This window comes from Canis aureus, chromosome 10 (genome assembly GCF_053574225.1).
Source record: "Canis aureus isolate CA01 chromosome 10, VMU_Caureus_v.1.0, whole genome shotgun sequence".
In the NCBI taxonomy this organism is placed as follows: domain Eukaryota; kingdom Metazoa; phylum Chordata; class Mammalia; order Carnivora; family Canidae; genus Canis; species Canis aureus.
Window position 1 is genome coordinate 31,787,223 of NC_135620.1, and position 26,327 is coordinate 31,813,549.

General features: G+C 33.0%; 1 protein-coding gene across 35 annotated transcripts in view; it reads right to left on the reverse strand.

The window, feature by feature from the left end:
• Positions 1–26,327, reverse strand: part of PTPRD (protein tyrosine phosphatase receptor type D) — a 2,191,141-nt gene that overhangs the window by 1,162,841 nt on the left and 1,001,973 nt on the right. For all 35 annotated transcript variants that reach the window (XM_077911920.1, XM_077911956.1, XM_077911938.1 and 32 more), the window contains one exon: positions 24,734–24,783. The gene's annotated coding sequence lies outside the window, so the exon portion shown is untranslated. The remainder of the gene's footprint in view (positions 1–24,733; positions 24,784–26,327) is intronic.

Genomic DNA, 26,327 nt, shown 5'->3' on the forward strand with positions numbered 1-26,327 from the left:
TCATAATTGGAAGAATTAATATTGTGAAAATGTCAATGTTACCCAGGAAAATTTACATGTTTAATGCAATCCCTATCAAAATACCATGGACTTTCTTCAGAGAGTTGGAACAAATTGTTTTAAGATTTGTGTGGAATCAGAAAAGACCCCGAATAGCCAGGGAAATTTTAAAAAAGAAAACCATATCTGGGGGCATCACAATGCCAGATTTCAGGTTGTACTACAAAGCTGTGGTCATCAAGACAGTGTGGTACTGGCACAAAAACAGACACATAGATCAATGGAACAGAATAGAGAACCCAGAAGTGGACCCTCAACTTTATGGTCAACTAATATTTGACAAAAGAGGAAAGACTATCAATTGGAAGAAAGACAGACTCTTCAATAAATGGTGCTGGGAAAATTGGACATCCACATGCAGAAGAATGAAAATAGACCACTCTCTTGCACCAGACACAAAGATAAACTCAAAATGGATGAAAGATCTAAATGTGAGACAAGATTCCATCAAAATCCTAGAGGAGAACACAGGCAACACCCTTTTTTTAACTTGGCCACAGTAACTTCTTGCAAGATACATCCATGAAGGCAAGAGAAACAAAAGCAAAAATGAACTATTGGGACTTCATCAATATAAAAACTTCTGTACAGCAAAAGATACAGTCAACAAAACTAAAAGACAACCTACAGAATGGGAGAAGATATTTGCAAATGACGTATCAGAGAAAGGGCTAGTTTCCAAGATCTATAAAGAACTTATTAAACTCAACAGCAAAGAAACAAACAATCCAATCCTGAAATGGGCAAAAGACATGAACAGAAATCTGACAGAAGAAGACATAGACATGGCCAACACGCACATGAGAAAATGCTCCGCATCACTTGCCATCAGGGAAATACAAATCAAAATCACAATGAGATACCACCCCACACCAGTGAGGATGGGGAAAATTAACAAGGCAGGAAACAGCAAATGTTGGAGAGGATGTGGAGAAAGGGGAACCCTCCTGCCCTGTTGGTAGGAATGTGAACTGGTGCAGCCACTCTGGAAAACTGTGTGGAGGTTCCTCAAAGAGTTAAAAATAGTCCTGCCCTATGACCCAGCAATTGCACTGCTGGGGATTTACCCCAAAGATACAGATGCAGTGAAATGCCGGGACACCTGCACCCCGATGTTTATAGCAACAATGTCCACAATAGCCAAACCATGGAAGGAGCCTCGGTGTCCATCAAAAGATGAATGGATAAAGAAGATGTGGTTTACGTATACAATGGAATATTACTCAGCTATTAGAAGCGATAAATACCCACCATTTGCTTCGATGTGGATGGAACTGGAGGGTATTATGCTTAGTGAAATAAGTCAATCAGAGAAGTACAAACATTATATGGTCTCATTCATTTGGGGAATATAAAAAAAATAGTGAAAGGGAATAAAGGGGAAAGGAGAAAAATGAGTGGGAAATATCAGAAAGGGAGACAGAACATGAGAGACTCCTAACTCTTGGAAACGAACTAGAGGTGCTGGAAGGGGAGGTGGGTGGGGGATGGGAGTGACTTGGTGACGGGCACTGAGGGGGACACTTGATGGGATGAGCACTGGGTGTTATTCTATATGTTGGCAAATTGAACACCAATAAAAATAAATTTATATTTAAAAAAAGGACAAAGAGGATGATATCTATGTTTAAATCATACAAAATAGACAACTAAAAATAGTCACAAGACACAAAGAAGGTCATTACATTATGACAAAGGGTCAATTTATAAGATTATAAATTATAAATAGTTATGCACCCAACATAGGGGCACCTAAATATAAATCAAATACTAACTAGAAGCCATTGTTAGCCAGCTAGAGCAAAGGAATGTAGAAAGCCCACAGTGACGGCCTACCTAAATGCAGGCATGCTCATCATGCCATCCACCCACCTCAAAATATTCATATGTCCTACCTGACTAATGGATTACTCACAGTTAGGCACAATTAACACAAAAGGGGAAATTCCATATATTGCCATACCTCCTCACCTTCCCCCTTTATATACAGTTTCCACCCACTGCCTTCTGGCCAACAGCCTTTCCTCTGCTGTTCTGCCCACTGCTACGTTGGAGTGTATTCAACAGACTTCTATCTGGTTTGTTCTGCCTTAGGTGAATTCTTTGTCTCCACTTAGTTGTCACCCCACATTTGGGAGCCCTCATTTGATCTAGAGACACCTCATTTAGACACCATACTAACATAACTAAGCATTTGGACCTAACAGATAGATACAGAATATTCCATCCAACAGCACTAGCGTACATATTATTCTCAATTGTGCATACAACATTCTCCAGGATAGATTGTATGTTAGATCACAAAACAAATATAATCTAGTTCATATATTTTGAATTGTATCAAATACCTTTCGTGATTACAAAAGTTTGAAATTATAAATCAATAACAGAAGGAAAGCTGAAAAATTCACAAATATATGAAAATTAAACAGCACACTCCTGAACAACCAATGGATCAAAAAGAAATCAAAAGGAAACTTTAAAAAACCTATCTTGAGACAAATGAAAATGAAAACAAACATGCTAAAACTTATGGGATGCAGCAAAAAGAATACTAACATGAAAGTTTATGGTGATGGATGCATATATCAGAAAAAAGACTAGAGCAGAAATAAATGAAACAGTGACAGGAAAACAATAGAACCTATCTTTTCTTTAAAAAGATAAAATAGACAAACCTTTACCTGGACTAACCGAGAAAAAAGGAAAGGAGACTCAAATCAAATTATAAATGAAAGAGGAGACATCACCACTGATACCACAGAAATACAAAGGATCATTCAAGATAGCTATGAAAAATTGTATGCCAGAAAGTTTGGACAAATTCCTAGAACCATACAACTACCAAGACTGAATGCTAAAGAAATAGAAAACCTTAAAAGACTATTAAAAACTAAGGAAATATAAGTAGTAATCTAAAACCTTCCAGGGGCACCTGGATGGCTCAGTGGTTGAGTATCTGCCTTTGGCTCAGGTCATGATCCCGGGGTCCTGGGATTGAGTCCAGCATCAGACTCCTTTCAGGGAGCCTGACTCTCCCTCTGCCTATGTCTCTGCTTCTCTCTCTGTGTCTCTCATGAATAAATAAAAATAAAATATTTAATAAACAAACAAATAAATAAGCAAAACCTCCTAACAACAACAATGAAAGCCCAGTATCAGATGGTTTCACTGGTGACTTCTACTAAATATTTCATTTTTTTAACTAAATATTTCAAGAACAATTAATTCCCATCCTTTTCAGAGTCTTCCAAAAATTGAAAAGGAAGGAACACTCTCAAACTCACTTAAGAAGCCAGCATGACCTTCACACCAAAGCCAAATAAAAATACCAATAAAGAAACCTCAGACCAATATTCTTGATGAATATAGATTCAAATCTCAATAAATTCTAGCAAACCAAATTCAACTGCACATTCAAAGAATCATATCCTACCATAAAGTGGGATTCATCCCTAGTGTGCATCCCTGTGATGGTTCATATACAAATCAGTAAAGGTGATGCATCACAGTAGTAGAATGAGAAACATTTTCAAATTATATGTTTGTCTCAATCAATGCTGAAAAAACTTTGACAAAATACAATATCATTTCATGATGAAAACCCTTAATAAGTTGGGTATAAAAGGAATGTGCCTCACCATAATAAATGTTATATATGATAAACCACAGATAACAACATACTCAAGATTGACAAGTTAAAGGCCTTTTTTCCCTAAGATCACAAACAAGACAAGGGTGCCTATTCTCACAAATCCTATTCACCATAGTACCATAGTCCTAGCTAGAGAAATCAGGCCAGAAGAAGACATCAAAAACATTCAAATTAAAAAAAAAAGGTAACATTGTCTCCATTTGCTGATAACATGACTTCTAGAAAATCCTAAAGAATTTGCCAAAAACTCTTAAAACTAAATAAATTAATTCAGTAAACTAGCAAAGTATAAGATCAGAATACAGAAATCAATTATATTTCTTTACGCTAGCAAGGAACTGCCTGAAAAAAAAGAGAAGAAAAGCCATTCACAATAGCATCAAAAATAAAAAGTTACTTAAAAAACAAAATTTACCAAGAAGATAAAAGATCTCTACACAAGAATTACAAGACATTGGTAAAAGAAATAGAAGAAGATACAAAAAATGAAAAGATAGCCTGTGTTCATGGATTAAAATAATTATTAATGTTAAAATGTAATAGCCAAAGCAATTTGAAGAAAGAATGAAGGTGGAGTCATCACAGTTCCTGATTTCAAACTACACTACATAGCTATAGTAATCAAACCAGTTTGGTCCTGAAAAACAGACAAATAATCAGTTTGGTACTAGTATAAAAGACACAGAGATCTATGGGAAAAAAAAAAAAACAATAGCCCAGAAATAAACCCACACATATATAGTCAACTAATATCTAAAGAGCTAAGAATACTCACTCGGGAAAAGACAGACTTCAATAAATGGCGTTGGGAAAACTGGATATTCACATGCAAAAGAATGAAACTGAACCACTATTTTACTTGACTCACAAAGTTAACTCAAAATGGATTAACACTTACATGTAAGACCTAAAACCATAACAGTTTTAGAAGAAAACAGGGAAAAATTATCCCTGATATTGGTCTTTGCAATGAAGCATTATATAGGACACCTAAATTATAAGCAATAAAATAAAAAAAAAAGTGAGATAATATCAAATTAAAATGCTCTTGCACAAAAAAATGAAAAGCAACCCATGGCAAGGAAAAAGATACTTGCACACAGCACTTAACGTCTAAAATATATAAGAAATATTAAATTCAACAGCAAAAAACAAATAATCTGATTTAAAATGGGTAAAAGACATGAATAGACTTTTTTCCCTGAAGAAGATATGCAAATGGCCAATAGGTACATGAAAATATCCTTAACATTACTGATCATCAGGAGAGTGAAAATCAAAATCACAATGGAATGGAACATACTTGTTAGAATGGCTATTATGAAGGTAAGTGATAACAAATGCTGGTGGCAAGGATGTGAAGTTAAGGGAATCCTTGTGCAATGTTGGTTGGGAATGTAATTCAATATGGGTACTATGGAAAACAATATGGAGGTTCCTCAAAAAATTAAAAATAGAACTACCATATGATCCAGCAACCACCCTATGGTTACATATCCAAAATAAAATAATATAAAATCCCTATCTGAAAGATATTTCTGCATTTCCATGTTTATTGCAGCATTATTTACAATAGCTAAGGCATGGAAACAACATAGTATACATAAACAAATAAATGAATAAATTATATATATCTTTCAGCCATAAAAAGGGAAATCTGCTATTTGTGACAAAATGGATAAACCTTGAGGACATTATGCTTAAGTGAAATAAGTCAGAAAAAGAGAGATAAATACCATATGATCTAATTTGTATGTGCAATCTGAAAAAAATAAAAATGAAACGAAACACCCCAAACCAAACTTACAGATACCGAAAACAGACAGGTGGTTGCCAATGGCAGGGAGCGAGGATGGGTAGAACTTAAAAGTTCTCATCATCTCATCTCCCAACACCCCCCCACAAAAATGGTAACTATCTATGGTAATCCATGTTAACCAGACTTACTGTGGTAGATCATTTTGTAATATACACAAATATCAAATCGTTATGTTTTATGCTTGAAACTAATGTAATGTTATGTCAATCATGTTTCAATATAAAAAAGAACATATAGTATTTGTTTAAAAATGTAAATGAGGGGATGCCTGGGTGGCTCAGTGGTTGAGCATCCTTTGGCTCAGTGTGTGATCCCGGGTCCTGGGATTGAGTCCCACATTGGGCTCCCCACAGGAAGACTGCTTCTCCATATGCCTATATCTCTGCCTCTCTCATGAATAAATAAATAAAATCTTTAAAAAAATGTAAATGAATGACATCCAGTTTTCAAATTACCTATATCTCAAGTTTCTGCTTGTTTCCTTTTTTTTTTTTCTGCTTGTTTCCTATTTACTATCTCAGTTTTATGTAATCTGAGAAAAAAAATTTTAATGAAGACATAACACTCAAAGATTGAAATTAACTAGTTTTATTAATAAATAGTCTGACAAATTGGAAAAGATTGTCTAAGTTGGTAAGAGTGAAATAAAAAAATGTTTTGTTAATTTCCTTCTCTCTTTTCCATTCTAACCATACATCTTTAAGCCCACTAAACGATGCCTTGATCTGTTTGGATAGAAATTTTTCTGAATTAAGATAATTAGCAGTCTTTCAATTTTACTATTTTGAAGAGTATGCAGAAATGGAGATACATTTATTCTGAGTAAAAATTTGAGTTTAAATTGGGAAGAAATTCATGTTTTGAATGATGGTATCTGCATGTGAATCTCTTCAAGGATTGAACAGAAAAGCATGTAGGTCTCTGTTTATCTCAATACTTCAGAATCTGCATCCTAGTATGACAGATTTAATGAAGATTCTTTTCTTCTGTTGTCATTCTCCTTTTTCTTGAATCTTTAAAATTGGCTCTTAATATTGCAAACTACTTTTCTAAACATATGAAAACACTTTTAGATATAAGAAATAAAAAAGAAAAGAAAAAGGTCAAGAACAAACTATTGGTCTCCGTTTTTTATAATCACTTTTACATCTTTTTCTACCATAATATATTCCCAGAGTTGTACATCTTTTTCATATTTTGATGTGATCTTAAAACAACCAAATGTCCTTGGAGAAAATAAAACAAAAGATTAAACTTTGATCCTGTTTCCTGGGATTCTGAAGACCTTATGTGTTAGAGCTGTTAAGAATGGGATGGAGAGAAATAAGATAAACGAAAATGACCAAACAACTTCCCTAAACCCCTTCATTGGTGGTGTCATCTATAGTGGGAAATCTACAGTTTTGTTTTTCAGCCCTCTGATATGCCAAACATGTCAGATGGATTTATAAATATGCTATGATAGACAGAATGAACCATTTATTGGCTGTCTCCTCATTTGTGACAACTCAAGTGCTATGCTTTTAGGAACTGCCTTTTTTTTCTTGCAGATTTTTTTTCTTGCAGATTTTTTTTCTTCCCCAGTGGTTTCATTTTAGTATTTTTTTTTTCTATTCCAATACTTGTCTAAAATAATCACAATCTACTCATATTTATAAGTAAACAACACAAATCAAACTATTTTATACCTTAAAGACTTAAATGAATCCTTATATTCAAGGATATGGATATAATCTGCATATGTTAACCTTTTCAAAATCAGTTTTATATATCAAGGTAAATTATAGTAATACGAGCATAAGGGTTTCACTTATTCGTACAATGAAGTGAAAGTAGTTACTCCTACACAGCAATTATTAGTAGACAATTATTGTGGACAAAATGTTATATCTCTATTGTCTTACATGCTTCTCACATCCCAAAATGTTATATTCTAAGGCCTTACATTGCTTCCTAATTATAGAATTCAACCCCTTGGAGAATATACAATGGTTTGCCTAGGATATCAAGATAAATAAACAAGGTGATTCTTCCTGGATATTGATTTTACAGAATAATAAGTAAATATTATTTTATGCTAAACAAATCCTAGATATTGTATGATCTAGAATATAGATACATCAGGGATTTTTTTTTTTCATCAGGGATTTTAAATAAAAGAGTAAACACTATAGAATAAAAAATCAGTATGGTTTTAAAAGATTAAACATCCTATTTAAAGAAAGTTTGCACTTGTAGTAGGTCACTGCTTATTATATTCTACAGATTGTGTCTTGTGGGTCAAATTTTTGGGCAAGGAAACATTTTGACATTTGTGGAAAATTTTGAGAAACACTTCTCTAGGATGCCTTATTTCCTTATCAAGGAAAAAGAAAAACAATGTTCAACTATTTGTTTGGTTTATGAACACTGACTAACACCATCTGTTGCCCAGGCACACACTCTAGCAAACACACAATAACTTGCCTTATGCCAGTTATTACAAACTCAAATACAAAAGCAGCAAGGACATCAGCTTTTTCCTCAAAAAGTGTAAAGTTCAGTGCAGAGAGAAATCATCAACTAAATGCTAGGCCATAAAACAATCAATCTAACAGGAGTATGGTCAAAGTTAAATGGGTAAATGAAGGAGCAATAGGTCACCTGATGATTTGTGAAATATTTCACAGAGGAGTGAAGTGTACCACTAAAATATGAAGGAATAAAGGAAGAACAACTCCTCTTTTGTCAGACAAATAAATATACATGAGCTGGTCAGGTACAAGAGAGAATTACAGGAAGAGTTGGTTGTTGGGGTGATGCTGTTAGGGGTACGATGGTTGTGGTGTTGAGAGAACCACATAGGCAAACACAGCAGTTAGAAAACAAATGGTTCATTTATACATGTGATTGTGAGTGGGAACAGAGCTATGTAATTCAGAGAGAGACTAAATCTTTATTGTATATTTTAAAATTATTCTATTGAAAACGAGGACTCAGAATTTGGAAGAAGAATGTGAATATAGATAATAATAGTTGCCTACTTACTAGACAATCACCTATTCAATTTGATTTCTGTATTCCTGGAGATTTTTCACTCTAAAGTAGACCCACAGATTATCTGCTCTGTCCTCAGGGAAAATAAAAATGTTAATCTAGGAAGAATGCAGAATACCAACAAAGCATAATTAGTATAACAGATACCACTGGATGCCTGGCTAAGAACCATTCCTCTTTCCACCTTTTTAAAGGAATTTGATATTTTTTTAAGCTCTTTCCTTCTCTGTGCAGCTGTGAGATTTTGTGGAAGCAGGACATATTTTCAGATGCAGAGGGTAAACATGATTGGTCTAAGCCAGCTGTAATTGGCTCTTTTAGACCAGGACATATGACACATTTGATCAATGAGATGTGACGAGATAGTTGCTGGCAGTAGGCAGTCAGGTGGGACTTCTCAAAATAGCTTCCTTAATCTTAAAAGACAAACAAGGAAGACAAAGTCCCTTTTCCTTAACTGGGTAACTTGTGTCTGAGTGTGAAACCTGAAACTGATGGACATCTTTCACTGTTGACAGAAGCTGACGGAGAACAAGCCTGTGACAAGACACAGACTACAGAGATGGAAATAACCTAGGTGCTTAATGATGTCAATCAATCACTGAATTAATCATTTGTGAAAGTATACAACTGCTCAATTTCTCATGATATATGATAAACCTTTTTTAAGAGCTTAAGCAAATTAGTTTCCTGTTACTTGTAACCAAAAGCGCCAACTATATGATAAGAACAATTAGATGGAAAGCTTGAAAGTATTAAAAATCCACAGTGCACATCTACCTTGTCTGATATTTGAACAAAGAGAGGACCTGAGGCAATAAAAAACTTGTATGATATCCCTCAATTAATTGTAAGCGAAGTCAGGCCTCATAAGTTCCACAAATACTCTGCTAACATATGCTTCCATTTTATTTGAAAAATAGTACTCTCTTATTTGTATAAAATCATCCAGCATTGTGTCGTATATAATAACTAAGTGCTCAGTAAATACCAGTGAGTACCCTACTAGGTATGAATCTTTATTTTCAGCTTTGTCCAAAGGTTTGGCATTAACTGTCCAATTAAGACAATGAGGATAATATATACTACTTAGATAAAACTCAGTGCATCACACCTTCATGTTTTGCTATTCGCTTTGCCCTCTCTATGACATTATACATATTTTTTACCCCATCATCAGATGCTATGTCCTTTAACCCACTGATGGCAACTTATTTTAAAGTAACTCTTAACTTCTCTCCAATAGATAGCTAAAGTTTTGATGGAGTAACAAGGAGTTGTAAAGCATAAAAACCTTCCCAGGTAATGGCCCTTTTGTATCTAAAGGATAACCTTAGACCCTATAAGCTCTCCTGAACTGTCAATTTCCTGTAGGCTCTGCCCACTACTTATTATTTTTCCAACATTAGCAAAATGACTATTTCATACTAATATTTAAGTGTTTTGTTGAATTAATGGACAATATAAAATGTGTATTGGGGATCTCTGGGTGGTTCACCAGTTTGGCACCTGCCTTCGGCCCAGGGCATGATCCTGGAGTCCTGGGATCGAGTCCCACATTGGGCTCCCTGCATGGAGCCTGCTTCTCCCTCTGCCTGTGTCTCTGCCTCTCTGTGTGTGTGTCTCTCATGAAGAAATGAATAAAATATAAAAAAAAGAAAATATGTATCTAGAAAAGGGATATGAGAAGAAAAGAGATAAAAAGGCAAACAATGGGGAAAGTTAGTTGAGAAAATGAATTCTACCAAATTTCTCATTTTGTTAGGTACCAAGTTGAAAGTAAATCCTCTTTCTTAATTCTTACTTTGCCTTGTTTTCACCTTAATCAAATGAAAACAAACAAGCAAACAAATAACCAAAGTTGATCTATGTGAAGTCATACAATGCCCTAGCGGATTTTAGAATATATAAGTATAATGAAATTGGAACCATTAATTGAACAACACAATAATTTCTACAGAGAAGAGAAAAAATGTGTTGAAAAGAAGAAACTGGTTCACAAAGTAAGATTACTTTAAAAAATACATTTGAGTTTCAAGTTTAAAAAAAGGCCGTCACCAAAGATTGGCATCAAGTGATAACAGTGGCAGTTTATTAATAATCTGTCATGTAAAGCTGACATATTATATGCTGAATTCTGCTCCGCTTTACAATGAAATCCCATCCATTTTATTACTACCAGAATTAAATATGTTCTGTTGAAAGACTTTAGTAAGCTTAAATATGATTTAAAGCTCTTTTTTCAATACATTTATTGCTTTCCTACTACCTTATTATCAAGAAGTCAAATCGACAAAAGTCTAATCTTGATTCTCCCAGATATCCATGGTATACCAAACAGGGAGCAAGATAAAACACACATGTTTATAGAGGTTGATAAGTTTGCCTTTAGACAAATGGAAAAGTCTTAGCAACTAAATTACTTGTTTCTGACATGTTGGAAGCAGGGAGGAGACTAGATATAGTGTGGAAATAATATAGGGTAAGTATTAAAAGTTAAGCCCATAGAATTCACAGATGGATAATTTATTTAATCAGAATTAGGTATGAGCAAGCCAGATAGGAACAATCTATTTAAGGGTGTAAAAAGGTGATCATCCATATTCAGACTAAAGGATTTGAAGGAGGTATTTTATAAGTAGACATCAATGAACCAGATTTTCATAAATGGTAATTGAAGTTAAATTTCATTTTTTCTATGTATTGTTCAATTTGGCTATGCAGGATTATAGCACCACCAGTTACCTAACATATTTTACATGACCTGTTAGTGTCAGGCTTCCAAAAGCGTACTATGAGGATTTGAGAGAAGATAGGCTAAAAGGCATATGAGCCAATCCAATTAGTAGAAAGATTAAGAGTCATTACACAGTTAAACAACTGGACAGAGTTCAGGATTTGGCATATCAATCAGTAAAGAAATAAGTAAAACTTTGTACTATAAATATGTTGAGTTTGAATACTGGTTTTCATCCATCAGATAGTTAAGAGTATTCTTATTACTGAATAGCAAGGCCATAATCTCAGATTCACTTGTCTTTATTCCATGATTAAAACCTTTTTCAAATGAAACTTGAGAATTTGTGTCTACTAAAATCTCACAATAGAAATATAAATACAAATGCTCTGTAAGATGTCCAACTTAAATCTCTTTCATTGAAATATTAATTGACAATATTAATCATCAAATAGCAATATTTTAACACCTACTACTAGATAAGAGTGCAGAGAGGAGGATGTTGGGAAAGAGGATACCAGGAAGTAAGTATACTACCCAAGATAAAATTTTGCCGTGGATAATAGAAATGAAAAGGTGTGTGTGAGTGTATGTGTGTGTGTTTCTCATTTATTGGATAAAGCATTATATAATGGTACTTGTTAATAAATCTCTAAAAAGAAGAGGTTTAGAAGTTCACAAGAAGAGTAGAAGAGAAGTAGAATAGGAGAAGCCTCAGTTTTCCCCATTCTAAATTCAGGTAATTGGAAGTGACAATTTTTAAAGTTTCATAACTCTCAGATAGAAAATTGTAATTGAGTTTCCATAAACCATAATTGACTCATGAGCATTGGCTAAGTAGCTAAACATGTACTCACCATGTGAATATAAATGGAAATTTTGGTCAAAATAAAAGTGTCTTTTCTATAAAATATTCTGAAGATCAAGGTGAGCACTTTCTAAGGAGCTGGATTTGTTGGCATTATGTGTGCAAAGTGTTAAAAAGAAAGTACATAACATTGGATTTAGGAAAACCTTCTGGGAGCATGACATAATAAAGACTGTACTGTAGCCATCAGCTTCCAGGTGGTGAAGAGTTGTAGTGTGTTGTGGTAAGTGGTATGTTGTGATAGGCGGCATGTTGTGGTATGTGTGTGTACACATGCACACAATGGGTTACGAGAACAATTACATTTCTTTTTCCTTTTGCTTGTCTATTCTTTTCCCCCCCTTTCTTATTCCTTACCATACTGTGGGTACTTGCCTTTTTGGAAGCTAACAAAAACTCATTAGCTTCTCCCTGAGCTGTTGCTTAAATTTCTTTTTTTCCCATCTCACTCACTCCTTCAGCTTCATTTGGTATAGTGAAGACAACATAAGCTTTGGAGGCTATCATGCCAGTAACACATGGAAAAGTTATGATTATCTTAGAGTCACAGACTTTTAACAAAGTACAATACAAGAGTCCTCTTTTCCTCCTTCACGTTTTTAATTCCTTTTTTTCCTTCCCATTGTGCTTGCATATAAAAATATACTTTGTTCTTCATTCTTCTCCAAAACAATTTCTCAAGAGGTGTTCTAAAAACAACCTGTGTCAGAATCATCTTGGGATGCTTGATGAAAATTTCACTCCCAAGGCTTTACTCTAGATCTTACCAAATCAGACACCTTGGATAGCATGGGTACCTGGAAATGTGTGCTTTCATAAGCTTGCTTTGGGAAATGTGCATATGACAGTTGCATACAACTGATCTAAACCATTATGCTTACACAGTGGTTTTAACAGTCTTGTATTATTTCTAGAACATATTTTCTGAGGAAATCTTAATCATAGCTGGCAGGCTGCCTTTTAAATTTAACATAAGAATAACTAAAAGTGGGAAATGGAATTAATTGCCATTCACAACAGTTCAATCTGGACAGAGATGATGGTAAGAGTACTGCACTCACTTGAATAACTCACCAGCAACCTGTGGCTGACTCTTTCTTTTGTGATTTTTGATCGTTATTCTGGATTCCTTGTATTACTTGTTACTAAATACTAATAAATGTATTGCTTATTCATCTCTTCTTTCCCTTCTATATCCTAATTTTAGAAGGAAAAATATCTTAACATAGTACAGAATCATAAGGGACAGTGTTTATGGGTAAGAAGACAATTTTTTCACTGTTCTCTGAAAATCTGAGCATTTAAATGACAATGCAACAATATAATAAATATTTCTATTTCTTTAAATTTGTAAAAGAGCTTCCAGAATATTTGTCACTGCTTATTTTTATAGATGAGATAAAACTGCTTAATATAGTAGAATTAAGACAGTATACATGTGATGTAAAAGCAACTCATTTCAAACCACAAATTCAATTATTGGTGTATGAAAACACATGGATATACTGAGTATAGTTCCATAGGATAACTTTTTAAAAATTACATCAGAATACTGTGTATGTCTTCAGTTACATGATTATTTTCTCTAGGAAGATCACAGAGCGTCAAATGAATGAGTGAAACACATTTGGCTAGTAGTATTTTAAAATCATTTTTGTTTCAGTTAAAGTCACCGATGCTGACTATGAAAAAAAGAAGTATTACCTTTTGATTGTCCAGTTTCCCCTTCTCAGAGACTATGTACAATCATGGCCATTTTGTATGTGTTTCCTTTGCTATCTTCCCATCTTCATTGGCTTTTCCTGGAAGTTTAAGTGACTTTTACCCCCAGCACTGTGCAAAACCTCTCTAAGGGCTATGAATACCCTGGCTTTTCTCATACAACAAAAGGAAATCCTTTGAAGTCTAAAACATTAAGTTTTCCCAAAATAACTAGAAAAAAAAAAAGATAAGGGAGCCCTAACCAGAAGCAATTGGGTTTATGGAATACAGAACCCTAATTATCAGCTACTACAGACTGGCTAGGCTGTCCCTCCATATGTCATATCATACTTTCTTCCATCTCTTTTAAGGGAGGAGAAGTTCTACATATAACTAGCTATCTTTGAAGAAAACAGATGATGTTTTATCCACGCACAGGATAAAAGAAATCTTTCTTCTTTCTGGAGAATCAGTGATATTTTGTCAAAAGTCTCAGATATTTCAGCATTTACTCAGAAGGCTCTTTTATTTTTATGTAAACAAAACGTCATCATAAAATTCCAGAATTCAAAAAACTTAGAAATCATATTATTCCACTATCACATATTATAAATGATAAAATGAAGACTAGAAGGCTATACCTCTAGAAAATCTTATTAGATGGAAACATTGCCCTTACCTGCCTCCACTACCTAGCAAACCTCTTTCTTTCTTTAAGATCTAGCTCAAATTTTGTATCTGCGAGGTAGGACACCTTCATTGACTCCCATAGGCACTTATTATTACCCTGGCCTCTTCTATAACATTTGTTTCATATCCTTCTAATAGGATCTATCATTTCTGGTATACCTCTCTGGCTGTGAAACGTTGAGCAAGTTTCCTATCTTCTCTTAATCTCAATTTTACTGGAATAAGTAACAGTCCCTCTCTTGGGGATACTGTAAGGATTAAAAGAAATAATCATTGTAAAGGATTTAGCACATTTCCTGGCACATTATATATGCTCAACAAACCTTAGTGTTGTCGGGCTAATTTACGTATCCACATGTCCTTCCCTTTCACTAATTGGGGAGTTCCAAATTGAGCTCTTATTTGGTCAGTAGCCCAGTGATTAGCACTGGGTTGTGCACACTTTACCTTCAAGAAGTCTGCATTGAACATGTTAAAGAACTAATATCCTTACATGCTTGGTCCCTCATAAAATCCTTTCTCCATCATATATCCTTCAGAATATGCACAATGTCATTTAATCCCTTAATCAAAATTATTTCCAGAAGTTTAAAACAAAACATTGAACAAGCCAGTGCTTTGGTTATGTGTGTCCTTAGCAAAGTCAGGATTTTTTGTTTTACTTGAGAAATTTCATACCAAGTATAATAAGTGTGTCCTTCTATGATTTCTCAAGAAGAAAATGTAGTCCCACCCAATATATTGGATTTTATCCTTAATTTATATTCAACCTTTTCCTGATGCTGTGGTTTGACCTGAAAATTTTGAAGTTATATCTCTATTTCATGCGTGGGCAAATGCTCTAGCAATAGTATTCAAAACAATTTTGCATGGCAAGCTTTTTCTCTAACATTTTACCTGTCATGCTTGAAATTTACATTAGAAGAACAATTGACTTCCTTACTTAATGATATCTTTAAGGAACTATGAAAATTCATGAATAAAATTATATTTTAGAATAATTTGAAGTAGAGTCTTACTTTAATGATTCAGTTAATAGATAAATGCATACTTAAATATAAAATATGCTGTTATAATTATCAATTTTGAAAATAATCTATGATGTGAAAAAAATCAATATTCACAAGGATAAACATGTTTATTCTGCTATTGGAAAAAGATTTACTGTAAAATTATGATGCTGAAGGAAACCCACCTCTATCACAGACTTATATCTGGATACAGATCCTATGAACACAGGAACCCGATGCTATTAATAAAAGACGTGTTAGAATCTCTTCAGGTTAGAAACAAACCTCACAAAGATTTTTGTTTGAATTAGATATTAGTTGATTATTAATGTTATCACTTAGAGAAAAATAGAGAAAACTCAACTTCTTGGCTTCAGAGACTTATCAAAATAAAAAGCCCCTCTTAGCTAAAATGTTTCATATAACACTTTCAAGGATAGTCACCTTAGGTAAATGCATTTTATAGATTTTATAGCAGGGGCAAAAAGCTCATTTTAAAGATTACACTCAAAAATGAAAATTAGCATTACCCCTAAATTATAGATGTTCATAGCTGTGATTTCTTCATTGATTCAGATATTATTAAATGGCGTTTTCAAGTTGGAAGAAAGGGAAATGGGATGGTGGATCTCATTTATGCTGCTTCAAAATATTTAGAGCATTTGTAATTTATCTCTCTCTCTCACACACACACACACACTCACACACACACAATTATCTCCTATAAGTATAAATATCCAGCACAACAGAAGTATCAACAGAATAATAATTATCGTATCTTTTAAAATTGCTATATATTTTGGAATAATAATAGATTTTCTTCAGTCTCCTCAGACTTTCACCATCCTCCATCTTGTTCCATTCCTTTTACAATAGTGCAGATTATTGTCCATTCCAGAGTACTTAGCAAGAATGTTAGGAAACCAGAAGAATTTGTAAGTCAAGTTCTTAATGATAACATTGTGATTTCCTTTGACACTTTACTTATGAGCTAAATACTCGTAGTCTTACTTTAAGCATGTAATGGAGACTTATTGATTTAATTTTTTTAAATTTTTATTTATTTATGATAGTCACACAGGGAGAGAGAGAGAGAGAGGCAGAGACACAGGCAGAGGGAGAAGCAGGCTCCATGCAGGGAGCCTAACGTGGGACTGGATCCCAGGTCTCCAGGATCATGCCCTGGGCCAAAGGCAGGTGCTAAACAGCTGAGCCACCCAGGGATTCCCTTCTTAGTAATTTTATTTTTTTATTTTTATTTTATTTTATTATTAGTTTTTTAATTTTTATTTATGATAGTCACACAGAGAGAGAGAGAGAGGCAGAGGGAGAAGCAGGCTCCATGCACCGGGAGCCCGACGTGGGATTTGATCCCGGGTCTCCAGGATCGCGCCCTGGGCCAAAGACAGGCGCCAAACCGCTGCGCCACCCAGGGATCCCGACTTATTGATTTAACTTAAAAATATATTTACCTCTTTGAACACAGCAAAGTAAATAAAGCACCTCTTACTCTTAAGTTTATTTTGAGATAACAGGGTATTCATAATAATATTATCTTTCTTTGTAGCCCACCAGATTGGAATAAGATGCCATAGTTGAAATGAATTCATATTCTGGAATGTATTATATTAAATATAGTGTATTTGAATTTTGTAATAATTATACATTAAAATAAACTCACTAACCAGTGAATGATTATAACAAGTAACAGTACATTTCAAATAAGCATGCTTAGGTTATTTATTTGAATCTGAAATTAAGATTTCAATATGGACTTCCTTGATTTATTATGCGGTTATATCCTGATTAACCTATCATAAATTAAAAATGTCATAAGTTGAAACGCACTTATACACCTAACCTACTGACCACTATAGCTTAGTTTTAGCCCAACTTAAATGTGCTCATACCACTTACATTAGTCTATAGTTGGACAAAATCCTTTAATAGTGTTGATTCTCTCATGTAATTTATTGAATACTGTACTGAAAGTGAAATAGAATGGCCATGTGGCTTAAGAATGGTTGTCAGTGTTATCAGTTGTTTACTCTTGTGATGGCATTACGGACCAGGAGCTGTGGCTCACTGCTATTCCCTGGTATTGGGGGAGAGGGCTGTGCTACATATTATCAGCCCGGGGAAAGATTCAAATTCACAATTTGAAGTATGGTTTTTATTCAATGTGTATAACGTTCAAACGATTGCAAGTAGGGTATCATATACATATAATTAGTTCTGAGATAATTAAGGTTTTAATATTACCATATTGTTCTTCTGTTGCAGACATAAATTATGGTTATTATGGGTTAAAAAAGGAGTTCTTTGAATGAGAAGCCATTTGATTAAATTCCAACTTTTTCTGTATTTATTAATCATGGCTAATATCATATGCTGTTCTCAAGATTATAATTAGGGATATGCTGGACTAAAATGGAGTGGGATGGTCTGAAGTAAATGCAAAAAATTCCTATGGACAAAATTTCAGATAGAATGTGTGAGAATACAGGTCAGTTTATGATAGTGCAGATAGATATAAATCATGATATAATTATGCTATTAAATAAATGAAATGAGGCATCAGGGACCACATGCTACAAACACAACTGCAAGGCAATCAGCTGTCCCACCTTCACAAACAGATTTGAGGAATGACAGGAAATTTTTGATTTCCAATGTTTTCAACCTTGCCAAAAAAAGGAAGATACAAATGTATAGAAACTTCCTTGCAAGTTAATGAGGAAAAATGGTCCTTATTCATTTCTCTTCTATCAGATTCTCTTATTTGAGATGTGATTTTCTAGAGAAGATGATGGTAAGGACAGAAGTTTATAGAGATCTTTCAATTTCCACTTTTTCACTTATTCTAGTAAATTCCTCCTTCTATATTGTTCTTACGTGTGCTTATGTTCAACTGTGAAAGGTCATCTTAAGGTTAGAAATTCTTTGCTCAATAAAATAAACTTTTCCTATTTTCCCCAATTGTTTCTTAAAGAATACCAGCCATTGCTACTTCTTTCCATTTATCACTGCCCTGATCACATTGTAGACTCACTTTATAATCCCAAATACTGTTGAAGTCTGTCCTATTTAAAATAGATTTAATCTCAATGCATAGAATGCTGAGGTCTCAACGGTTACCATGTCTTTGCAGTGTCAATTCATACCTAGAACAATTAGCTAGAATTGGGTTGCTAGATCATTGGCTTGAATGAATCCTTAGAAGGTCCAGTATTTAATCTTTATTCCCCACTTCTAATTTGGTTTCTATCTAAAGTAATAACTCCAAATCCATACCCTGAGTAGAAGAAAGTAAAACAATACATTCTCAATCCCAAATGCAGTTATTGATTCTTTTACTAGCACCTGTCTCGCAATTTCATCTTGACCAACTTAGTTGTGAATGCTTTTGCTATATAATCAATTGTTCTAATTTAGGACTCATGCTTGTTTTCTCTTTTTCTCTCACCCTCTACGTTCAATCAATTATTAAGTCCTTTTGATTCTGCCTCCAATAGATTGCAAATCCATGTCAGTGATCCCATCCTGGTCTAGGACATCACATCTTTCTGTCTTGGGAATCTTCAAGTGTCTCCTCCTAAATGCTCTTTCCACTTCTAGTCTTACTTCCCACTAATTCATTCTCCATAAAGCACTTATCTTAAAACATAAATGCAGTTACCACACACCTTTGCTTAAGAGCATCCAATGGCTTCCAATGGCATTTACAATGAAATCCAATACACTTGTTATGGACTACAAAGCTTACCTCATTTCAAGCCCCTCTCCTTTTTACTTACTATGCTCCAGCTACACTAACATTCATTTATTTCTTTGGACATTCCAAGCTCCTCCTTAATTCAGAGTCTAGAAGTACCATTATACTCTCTTTCTATCTCCATTTCTTCATGTAGTGAACTCATCTTTCATTTAAAGTTATTAGATTAAATATCAATTTCTGTATTCATTATTCTACATTTGAGAATATTTTCCTTCATAACATTTATCAAAGGTGAGATTTATTTTGCATATTTAATTCTTTTCCTCATTAAACTGTGAAATAAGATAAAAACTTTGTCAGCTCTGCCATTGTGAAATAAGTTAGCCATTTTTTTAGCACAGAGTAAATTCTTCATAACTTTGTTAATGGAAAGAAGGAAATAAAGAGAGAGGAAAAAAAGGATGGAGAGAGAGAGGGATGGAAAAGGAATGTGTTTGAGAAACAAATGTTTGATTTAGCAAAAGAAACACAGTAATCTGTCTAGCTCATATACAATTGCTTTTCTAGGTAGCAAAAATTTACAGGGTATCTGCTACTGCCAGATCTTGTGCCAGGAACTAGAAAATATTTCTATTTTTCATAGGGGAACTCTAACACTACTTTAAGAGTTCCGTGAAATAAATATATCACTGAATAGGTCAACAATAATAAAAGAAAAAGTAGACTATTTCATGTGTCCAATCATTTTACCCTGAAGTTTATTCTTCATTTATGTACCAAAGCTTTTTTGTTATATATTTTTTCAGACTTTATCTCTTTTTTGGTCTTTTTAAAGGGTGTTCATGCTCTCAGATTATAATTTTGTTGTATTATTCAATCTTTTAATTTTGAGTTCAGACTATGCATAATAAAACAATGTACATGTGTATAATTCTTTATACCATTTTCCTTTAGGTAGCATGTTAATTACGTCTTTGAAGTCTTTTGCCCCCAAGCACTGTCATCTCTGAAAATCAAGTCAAATGCCAGTAATTTAACTGGCATCAATTACTTGTATCTGTGATATGTCTCAACAGCATTTTTCCCTTTAACTATCATTTACCTTCAGGGATACCTTCATAAATCAAATTCTGAAGTATTTGTGTAAACCATGCTGTATTTCACAGATAAACTTGTTATTTAGCTATTTGAAATGGCTAGTGGAGGATCAAACCTATCAATGCTATATACAGTCTTTGTACCAATCTTCAAGATACCTTTCTGTGTTTCACCACTGCTCTCCCTGCTCTAATTACCCCACAGAGATCAGTAACTTAGTAAAAGTGAAAATCACCTAATTAGCTTTTAATTAGCACACACTCCATATTTCATCATCTTTGGCTATCCAAAATAGGCAAGCAGATCTAAAAGAAGAAAAAAAAAAAGTTCTTTTTTTTTAAACAGATACAAATACCACGCTTTCCAAATATATGAAAGTAAATAAAATACCATTTTTAGCCTTAAGGATTTTAACCAATGAGCCCTATATTTTTCTCATCAGATTTTTCACTATTGGGCAGCCCAGGTGGCTCAGTGTTTTAGCTCTGCCTTCAGCCCAGGGCCTGATCCTGGAGACCAGGGATCAAGTCCCACATTGGGCTCCCTGCATGGAGCCTGCTTCTCCCTCTGCCTGTGCCTCTGCCTCTCTCTCTCTCTCTCTCTCTCTCTGTGTCTCTCATGAATAAATAAATAAAATCTTAAAAAAAATTTTTTCACTATTGTATTTTTAAATAAAGACTAATTATTAAAAACAACCTATTATATATATATGGTTTGCTTTTGAACTTTCATTGTTTAAGAGTTACTCCAAAGTTAATGAAATGGCTTGTGTTGTGGACCCAGAGATTTTTTTAAATGGTCAAAATTGGGTACGTGAATATGAAATTATTGAACTTTCCATTTTAAATGATTATTCAATTATGTTTCATTACGTTTCTTAAGTATTTCAACTATTCTGGAGACAGTTGAAGGCATTTAAGTCAAGATGAATACTTCAAGGGAAAAACACATGCAATTCAAACCATGCATAATGGAACAAAACAATCTGTAGCAAACATATACACATTTGCATAATTGGCTCCAAATTTTAAGGAAGACTTAATACTGATTTTTACACTATTATTCCTATCAAGCACAAAACAGGTTGTGATGGACTTCTGTGTTTGTCATGGAAAATTTTATACATATACATGTCTGTACATAAATCTCAAGGAAAACAAAATCTCAATGTAGTACATAATACAGTATTCTTAGTTAATCCTTTAGACTATATTTATCGTGACTGTTTTGTGTTTATGCAATTTATTAAACATGATATTTTGGAGACAACTAAGTACATTTTAATAATTTTATTTGAATACTAAGACTAAATTCTGAGTTTTTTTAAAAGATTCTGTAGATTATTTATTTTGCAGGCTTTACTGAATATATGCTGGAAATAAATCCATATACATTAAAAGTTAAAGTCAAATTATGATCTTGTTATGCTGCTGAATATTCACTTCAAAATTATAATTGATAGACACATAACTGATTGTGGTGTGTGGCACAGAGTAGACAATACGTAAATACGTATCTAAATTTTATAAAATCCTACAAATTGCTTATAAGTAGCAACATTAAATTATTAAACAAACATCAGTCTCTTCATATTTATTTATGAATTTTACAATAACAGTTAAAATATACACAGAGTAATTAAATTACTATTCTAATGAAAAGCTATCCAACAAACTATCTTAAATGCAAGGTAATAAGAATATCCTTACAATTTAACAATAGAACAATATACTTAAAACCTGAAGAATAATAATTATAAAAGGTTAAACAACAAAGCTTTTAGAGAAACCATAGGAAAATATCTTAGCAACCATGGCAAAGGCAAATATTTCTTTCTTTTTTTAAATATATGTTAAATAGGACACCAAAAGTCCTAATCAGACAAGAAATAAATCTAATTGAGAATTTCTATCCATCAAAAGTTACCTCCAGGAAAGTACTAAGAAAATCCAACAAATGTTTTAATATATAGCATAAATATCCAGTGGTGTTCCAGAAAATGTTTACCAACTAATTTTCCTGTTTTTGTTTTTCTGTTTGTTTGTTTTAGTGTGTATGTGGTGTAAAACCTTCTACCAAAGCAGATTTTCAAACTACCGAGCAGCTCTCAAAATTCCTGACACTTTAACAGTTGGCTGTTGTGAATCAGCCAGCTCCATCACAGAGGATTTAATACTCATTATATACATAAAATAAAAAAGGATACATAGTACAGTAGAAAAAGGGCAAGTCTGAAGACTTCAAAAAGGAGAATATTCGTATGACAAATTATCATCACAAATATGACAAATAATCATCAAAAAGTGTTTAATGTCATCAAACTTCAAGATATTCAAATTAAAATATTTCTATAAACACACCAGAATGGCTAAAATAGAAGGATAAAAAATTCTAAATGTTAATCAGAATATGGACCAACTGAACTCTCACATCCTGCTTTCAAAAATCGATAGAACCACTTTGGCAAACTATCAGTATCTACTAAAGCAGAACATATGCATAGTCCAAATATCTAACAAAATACATGCATGGGTTTCCTAAAAGACATGTTCCAGATGTCCATATAACTACTATTCATACAAATCAAAGTCTAGAACTACCTAAATGATTATAAATGGGATAAATATGCATAGTCCAAATATCTAACAAAATACATGCATGGGTTTCCTAAAAGACATATTCCAGATGTCCATATAACTACTATTCATACAAATCAAAGTCTAGAACTACCTAAATGATTATAAATGGGATAAAGGATCATAATTTGGTACATCTACACAGTTAAATACTACACAACAGTGAAAATGAGTGGTTTATCATTGCCTATAATCTTACAAATGTAATGCTGAGCAAAAGAGTCAAAGTAGTAATTCTATATAATTTCATTTATAGAATGTAAAACAGAAAGTAATTTATCCTTCTGGAAGTCAATATAGTGCTTATGTTCCATGGATATAGTTACCAGAAGAGCACTATGCAATGGGTTATTGGTACTATGGTACTATAATGATATATATATATATATATATATATATATATTAATTATTATTATTTTTTAATGTGAGACCTGGTTATATGGGTGTGTTCATTCTGTTACAATTCACTGAGACTGTATACGTAAAAGGTATGAGCAGGATATGAGTTGATAAATGATGATAAATGTAATTTTAAAAAATATTTTGACATACTTTAGAAGTTGAATCAACTTGTGAGAAAAGTTCATTTATGTATATTTGTAAAATATAAGTTACCACTTAACAATGCTTATTGGGAATAAAATTATTGCTCTATGCATATTTAAATAATGTGTTTCATAAAAAATTTCTTCCATTATCAACAGAGTCTGGTTGGTAGAGCAGTAGAATTTCCCCTTGTTTCTATGTGACACTTGTCTTTAACGATCGCAGATTGAGTGTCTCAAAAAATGTAATCAAGGCATACATCTTATAATGCCCAGAGGTGGTTCCTGCCTATAGTCACTTAAATTTTTTTTCAAGATACATTTCAATACTGCTGTATCACCAAACCAACAAGTTTACTTGATCATATTTGTGTTTTTAAGACATAATTTACTCAAAAATATAAAATGTATAACACAAATATCCATGTTATCTGCATTTTATATACCAGTTACAAGCTAAATCTTTATTATGCCTACTATTAAAAAAGAGATAAACTAAAAATTATCTTACTGCAATAACACAAATGAAATTATGTTTATTTACATTCTGTACTAATCAATTATAAGTGGAATCCAGATTCACATTTTTAACAAATGTTATTGCATATATGAACCAAAGACATTAACAAATTAATAGGGCCATAAGATCCTGAGAAGTCACTGATTACTTCTTATCATTTCTATTTCCATAGTTACATATTTTACCTTCACCTTTCTAAAGCTCCAATATCGAGCTTTCATAGAGGAATCCAATTTTGATAAATCTTGACAGGTGATAAAATAAGTTTTCCTTTCAATAACTCATCGTCTCTATTCATTGCCATCAAATGGACCTCACTACAAAAATTTTTAATCTATAAAATTGTCATTCATGTCCAAAGAACTTTTTTCAGTGGTATAAATCTTACCGTTCTGAAGAATGCCTCCAAATTCACTCAGAAACTATCAAAGACTATTTCAAATAACTATATTATTATAATCCACCCAAGAACATAAACATTTGATAGAAAACATCACAGGGTTTCTTCAACATTTATGTAAAAGTATGATAAAGTATCAAGGGAATTATGCAAATTACCTTTATATTTATTGGATATTATCAAGCAGGGATAATAAAGGGGGAAAAACTCTAAAATTGACTCTATTAATTATAATCTTACCATAAGCTCACAGGTTAGGAATTCAGAGAAAAAGTTCACCACCCTGAGACCTAGAAAAGCAGAAACAAAAATATTTTCCGTCAGTACTGGCATCACATTTTAATTCAAGCATCACAAAATGTTAAATAGTGATTCAATATTATGAAAAATCTCCATTGTATGAGTAATTATTATACACATAATTTGACAAACAATTTTGACTACAACATTCCTCTAAAATAACATTATCATTACTCAGCTCACATCAAACTATTGTGATTTAAGATTAATTACTCCAAATTGAACTCTTTAAAGCAGCAATGACAAACAAGTAGAGAATTTTTATTGTCTCCTTTGTTTCTTGTGGAGCTCTGGGTGATGGGCACATTTGCAAGCAAAATTTATTTTGCATATATTACAGAAACTTCTCAGTTATAGTCATTTAACAGTTTCAAATACATGCACACCCATATGCACATGCACATGCTACGCAAGTGGGTGTGCATACATGCATATGCAAACGTGGTTATCATACTACAATCCTATATTTATCTTTGTCTTATCTGTTTAAACCAATGGAGAATATATAATTTTCCATCAATATAAATATTATCTATCGTGATTTTAAAGGCTGTATAATACTCCATAGTTTGTTATACACCTTAAATTAAGATATTTGATTTAATAATAATACTATATGATATTGATTAATATTACCATCTTTAAATTGAGTCATTTAGTTAGCATCATATGCGATCATATTTAATAGTTAGCTTTGCAAGAGTTTTAATATTTTGATGCAGTAGTAACTTACTAATTAACACATATTTATTAAGCCCTTGAATTTGTTTACTTCTAGGTAGATTCTGCTCTATATGAACACAAGAATAAATTGAAGATTTAATCTTTCACATTAGTGAAGAAATTAGTGACCTTTATAAACCCTTTCGAAAACTGTGAATGACTGGTATATAGGCAGGTGCTCCACTGTGTAATGCATTATAATTTAAGTTAATAGAAAAGACAAACCAAAAAAAGAAAGAAAGAAAAGAAAAGACAAGCCATAATAGATTGAATCTATATGTCAATGCCTTAATGAGTGGTGTTGTTTTTAAGGATATGTTTTTCTCAAAGGTCTATGTATCAAATTATTCTGTTTTCTAATATAATTGAAAGAAATGTTATGTTAACATAGCTTATCTCTCAAAGAAATATTTAACTCTTAGGAGGATTTATCACATGTAAAAGTGATTCTGATACTAAAAGAACCACTTGAGGAGTGAAATAAAATGTTTTTAATAACCTTCTGGTGAAACATTCGCGGAAAACAAAATATCACGATCTCTGAGTGCAAATGTTCACATTAAAATTTATTATTCTTATTCTGCCAATTGAAATTCGTGTGTGGAGTAAAATCTTTGACAATTAATGCTCAGATCTTCTTAGTCAAAGTCACTGAGCTAACTTGACTGCTTTCTGAGTCTTTGATTCTCAATCCATTGTATTTCACTCCAGTTATCGGCCACTAGTCCAGGTCTCCTTGTTCCCGAATTGATAGACACTGTTCCTTAGACTTTCACAGGTTTCTCTCCTGTGCATTGTTTTTACAAATTCC